Raw genomic sequence first — 6,224 nt, forward strand, 5'->3', positions numbered from 1 at the left:
CACAATACCGTACATATAATTTACATAGAAATTTAAAAGAACAGATTGGACAACCTGGTCAAGGAAACCTACATAAATATGTTGTCTATACTTCACTTGACCCAAATATATGACTTTTTATGGTGATGAGATACTCGCACATGGAATTTTAGAGGGATTTTGATAGCAGTTCCACATAGAAAAGCTGCTACATGTATCATCATGAGAATAAGATCTAGAGACACCACCGAAATGCTGTTTTGTTAGCTGAATCTTTTTGATGAAAGTCAATCTTTGACAAGTTGTAACTTTGCTGCGGAAAGTGCTATGACAAAAAGGTTTTCAGTTTTGGCTTTCTTTACTCAAGGGCTTTAAGGCCAGTGTAATGGGAGAGAACATGGACCTTTTCGAGCATCATTATTTCTGAATTGTATGTCAAAAGTATATAAAACTATACATTTTTGGAAAGGAAATTAGTCAAGGAATCCCATGGTGACATCAGATTTGTTCAAAAATCTTGAGTTTTTGAAAAAAGCACAAAAATTCACTTTTTTACCCTAATGATTTTGTGACAAAAAAATTCAGTTAGCTTTTCATAAGGAAGAGACATGAACTTAGGGAAGGTTTTTTCATTTTTTTTTAAATTCGTCTCTTTTTTCAAAATATTGAAAATAAAACATGTGAAAAAAGCAATTTTGTCACTCTATTAAGCTAAAAATTGCACAGAATGGTGTATTTTTCTTATCTATGCTAACGATCTTTGCCTTTCTAATTTCTCCCAGGACAGTGCCTTGGTGCTCTATGCAGATGACACCACACTTTATAAGCCTCTTACTTGCAATTCTGATTTGACGGGCTTCCAAGAGGACATTAATGCTATCCATAACTGGTTCCGCTCCAACCATCTCTCAGCCAATGCCAGCAAAACCAAGACCATGATAATATCAACAAAAAAAGAACCTTACCCACAGATGCAGCTCTATATGAATCAACAGCCCATTGAAAGAGTTTGCTCTGTTAAATTTCTGGGCATTTGGATTAGTAACAATCTTTCATGGAAAGGTCATGATTAATGTTGGCCGATACCGATCTGTGAATCGGAGATCGGTGCCGATATGGACTGCATCGGCCTTGAATCTGAATCAGCAGATGAGCTATCAGCTGCCGATCTAGCTTACCGATCTCTGAACTTGACAGTAATAAAAGTACACAACAATTCTTTAAGCTTACCATTACTTTCTTATGTAACATTACTACTATTTAATGCCAATATATTTCCAAAAAACGTTGTTACCACCGCAAGAATCATGTCGTATTGTCGTTTCATACTGTATTTTATGTATGTATGTATCCACCCTTTGATAGACCAAATTAAAATGTAAACAAACAATCACATGTCTCACTGTCTTGTGCTTGCGCTTTTGTCGTCATGACTTGTTGCTGTTTGACATCTGTAACCTTTTGCACATACCGCAAACCTTGCTGTTGTATTTATCAATTGAACTTGCACGCTCGCGGGCAAAGACTAATATTTTCCAAAAATAAAGCCTGCCATCATTCGGCCGAAGGGATCTGTGAATTGCCCAATATACCTACCCCCTCCAGTAACATACAGGGAATTCCATTAGCTCTTAAGTCATAACTGAGCATGCGCGATCATTTATTTATAGACGATCGCCACATTGTCAATATTAAAACTAGTGGCATAGAACTACGAAACCGTACGATGGTACATCATTTAATGGATTAATGATAAAACTTCCGACAATCGGAGGCACTGAGTGAGTAACGCTGGGACTTGGGGTGTAAAATGGTATTTTATTTGGGTTGATATTGACATGAAAAACCTCTAAAACGGTCATCATATTACATAGTTACAGGTTTGGGGAATTAAGCTTTGACCGTTAACATTACTGGGGCCCGACTTGAATGAACTTGTACTGGTTGAAAAAAAACATTTAAGGAATCTGAATCGGGATCGGATCGGCCCGATCTGCTAATTTTCAGATCGGAGATCGGCAGATCCGATCTTGGGTTGGATCGGCCAACATTAGTCATGATGATAGCATTTGCAAAAAAGCTCGTAGAACAATAGGCTTCCTTCACAGATCTTTCCACAATGCCCCACTCCATATTCGCCATTCTCTATATCTGGCTCTTGTTCGTCCAACCCTTGAATATGGCTCAATCACATTCATTGTACCACCCTTTAAACCAGACGCTCTCAAACCGGTTAGAATCCACCCAGCGCTTTGCCTTCCGTGTGATCTTGCAGGAATGGAAGCTTTCCCATGAGGATCTACTTTCAAAAGTAGACCTCCCCCTCCTCTCCAAACGTCACAATCTGGCCACACTCTGCCACTTGTACAAAATCCTTCACAAGCTATGCTCTTCGCCAAACCCATTTAAACTGCACCCGCCCCTGGCCTTCGCATAATCTCAACAGCTGCGCCCTTGTTATTCCGTTTTCCCATCTCTCCCTGTCTCAAAAATCTTTTTTCCCATATGCACCTACCCTATGGAATTACCTTTTGCTTGCATATTAAGTTATCTGTCACAAAAATTGTGCAATATTGTTAAAAGTGAAATCTGAGAAATCAATGTTTTAGTAAAAAAATGTCAACATTATGCACAAAACGTCCTTATATTTTAAAACGGTAAGATTTTCATGTTTGTAAAAGCTGTATCTGGTGCATGGTCTAAATATGCATCTTTTTGCACCAATAAATCTATGATGTCTGCTTTCAGTGTGCCAAAATTCAAAAGTTCAAATATTGAATTTGACTACATGTAAGAAAAGTTACTTGTAAGTTTACCAAAACAAGTAAAATCTACACAAGGTCGCATGTCATGAACTGGTCATCTTTTGTGTAACATAATGTAAAATGAGAAAAAAATCACCAATTTTGATTCACTTAAACACAACTTTTAATGAAAACATTTTAGACCATTAAAAGTATATATTTCTGGAAAGCTTATTAATATTACAAGGATGCCGAATCAACAAAGTATAACATCATAATACAGGGTGGGTAAGAAATATACAGGGTGAAACAACAACAAAATTAGCATCTTTCTTGTCATGATGAACCCCATATTTTTCTTTTCTGAAAGCTATGTAGCTCAAAATAAATATGGATTCAGAAAGACATTGCATGGGCCCTTCAAGCAAATTAGGAAGAAAGAGTTTGCTATCCTTCGTTAAACATAATAGGGTGGTCAAAATTGTAAAATAATTTTACAATTTTAATGACATTATCAATCAAAACTTTTTAACTCCATTTCTGGCACTAAAACTAATAGCATAATTGAATTCCTCATCAAATTTCCTTAAAAATATGTGTACTTTTGAATAAGCAGGGTGACTCTGGCAAGAGATAAGCCACTTGAAATGTCGGAGCGTTACATGCACACTTTGTACAGTAACATATAGGGAAAACTGTCTTAATTAGCATTTAATTAGGCAATTTATTAGTTACATCTTTTGTTACATTTGATCTACTATGAGGTAGATCTACAATCCAGGATGATATATGTGCAATTTGTGGTCCATGCTACTTGTACTTTTTAAGATACAAAGGTTTAAAGTTGGCCATATTTTCACAATTTTGTGTACAATCCTATGGGGCTCTCCCACCCTGCTCTCCCGCCCGGATCCTCCATTGACACATCTTACATATTGAAGTATAAATCTCAAAGTATTTCTCTAATTGACTTAGGGGTTTTTGTATTTGACAAAGAACATAATTATCTACAAAATGACACCAAACTTTCTACAATAGGTATTATACTTTTGGAATAAACCAAACTTGAAGTGTGAAGAAAGCGTTTTCATGTTACGGATCCTCCATTTTTGGGTGACCTATTTGTGACATGCGACCACAAATATGCATAATTTACATGAAGCAGTGGGTTAGTATCTTGTCTCATGTCAAGTTTGACAGTCATACTACTTAGCGTTTTTGAGATATGAAGGAAAATGTGTCAAAAAATGTCCCCTCCTTTACATAGTTTTGTTGACTATTTGGAGCATAAAATCAAAATAATAACATTGACCAAGTGGATTTTGCTATTTTTATGTCTATTTGTATCCAAGCCATATTCCTAGGTTCACTTTTCTATGTAGTTGAAACAAAGACAATCCTATTATTTTAATAAAATGCAAAAACCATTGATTGTAAAGGAGGGGGTACATTTTTTTTGACAGGCTGAAATCTTATAATTGGAATAGCAAATTATTTCTCCACAAATCACCCTTAATTATCATCAGCAGTTCCTATTATGAAATTTTTACTTTTCACCACTCTATCAGTGTGAGAATATATAAAATTAGACAAAGTCATGATTTTGTATTATCAAGCGTAAAGGAGGGGACATTTTATGATGTGGCAAAAGAAAAAAATCTATAGTGAATTTCAAAAATTGGTTCTTATCTCTACAATGGTTGCACCTTGAGCTATTAAAAATGTAATTTAAAAACATGTTACCTAACTGCAAAAATATACTGCAGAGAGAATAATGCTGTAAAGGAGGGGACATGGTTTTTTTGACATCACTTGGTAACACTCGTCCCCACTCCACCACTTGATGTACAATCATGATTTTTGGTACTTTGAATTACAGGATACACATGAAACTTTTCACCCATTCTGCACAATTTGGAAGGGTTTTAAATTGATTTATAGTGCTTCATAAAATCAAATGTAAAGGTGGGGACATTATTTTGGAGATTTTTGAAATTGCAAGTTTACACACTGCAGCCTCCTTGTGTTTATCTTGCATCAAAGAACTGTGTGACGATGTCTGAGCATGCACAGTTGCAATTTTCCGAAATTGCGAAAGGGCTTGTGTTATGTTACTGCTTAAAGTTAAATGTATTGATATTTATTTATTTTATATCATTGATTTTTGTTTGCATTTAATATTATAACTTTGTTGAGCTGCTAGTGTCACTTGTAATTTGATTTTGATGATTGATGAAAATAAAATATGAATGAATGAATTTCAATTTTAAAGGAGTATTTTGTGATCCTAGCATCCTCTTTTTATAACATTTTTCAGTACATATCCACGAAAAAAGCATATTCCCAAAATTTCAGTTGATTCCGATTTTGCGTTTGCGAGTTATGCATGATTATGTGTATTACACTGAATCCATAGACAATAGTATACGTTGTAATTTCGTTCTGGTGCACCAGAACGAAATTCAAATTTCGCGATATCTTTGCTAAACGAATTAATCTGCAAGAAATATTTTGTACATAAACATTATGTAGCCAGAGTATTCCAGTGATATAAAAATCTCAACTTTTTTTGAGAAAAGTGGGGGAATGAGGCTGCCTGTGGATCACGAAATGCCCTTTTAAAATTCAACGACAATGTAATTTTTAAATACTACATCTACATTTGTCAAACACTGCATGGCTGTGTGGTTGAATATGGTGTAGGTGTTACCAGTAGTGTATACAAAAAACTTCAAAAAGATACCAAGGAAATATGGCAATTAAAATTACACCCACCATCACTGACCATATCATGTATAATTGCTAGCCGTGCAAAAAATGTATCGAATGAATTGCGTTGAGAAACAATGCGATTTCAGAACCCATGTAAGAACGAAATTTCACCATCAACAAGAAAGAACACACAGGCAGAAAGTTGCCTACAACTATCTATAACATCAACTCCATTTCAATATGTAACGATTTTCTAAATTACATAAAATATGATGAAGTTTGACAGGTTTTTCTTACCATCTGTTCCTAAAATGTCGCAAGTCAGCAATACGTACCAGTGAATATGTACCCGATGCTGTACAGATTATTTGATGCCAATACGTGGGCTCAGGCATGGGGAAGCTGTCGGAAGATCTTGAAAGCCAGCCACATAGAAAGGTCATGACCTTAATTGATAGATTGTGGATAGACTTGATAAAAGCTCTCTTTAGTTCATGTTCGTGTAAAACTTGGTCATTTTTATTTTATTTAAATTATTTTGTATTTTTGACCAGGAAACTAAGGCCAAGTAAAATAAAAAACATGTATCACGTCCGGGTTTTTGAAATAAAAAGGAGGAAGAGGGGGCTTTTTATTTTTTATCGTAAAGCGGTGTGAATACCCAATAGAGCTGTTTTAGCGTCATGCCTGGAAAAAGGAGGAGGCCTCTTTTTATTCCCTGTTCTGAGAGATAGGCCCCCTCTATAGCAAGCATCTCTACTTCCTAGAAACACGGTTATAACGAATTTC

The 6,224-nt window shown here is 35.5% G+C and overlaps 1 protein-coding gene across 1 annotated transcript in view; it reads right to left on the reverse strand.

Annotated features, from left to right (window-relative positions):
- LOC140159190 (uncharacterized) overlaps positions 1 to 5,778 on the reverse strand; it is a 28,347-nt gene extending 22,569 nt beyond the window's left edge. The window contains 1 exon segment of the mRNA XM_072182575.1: positions 5,733 to 5,778. The gene's annotated coding sequence lies outside the window, so the exon portion shown is untranslated.
- Positions 5,779 to 6,224: the final 446 nt, after the last annotated feature.

Source organism: Amphiura filiformis, chromosome 8 (assembly GCF_039555335.1).
Source record: "Amphiura filiformis chromosome 8, Afil_fr2py, whole genome shotgun sequence".
NCBI lineage: Eukaryota > Metazoa > Echinodermata > Ophiuroidea > Amphilepidida > Amphiuridae > Amphiura > Amphiura filiformis.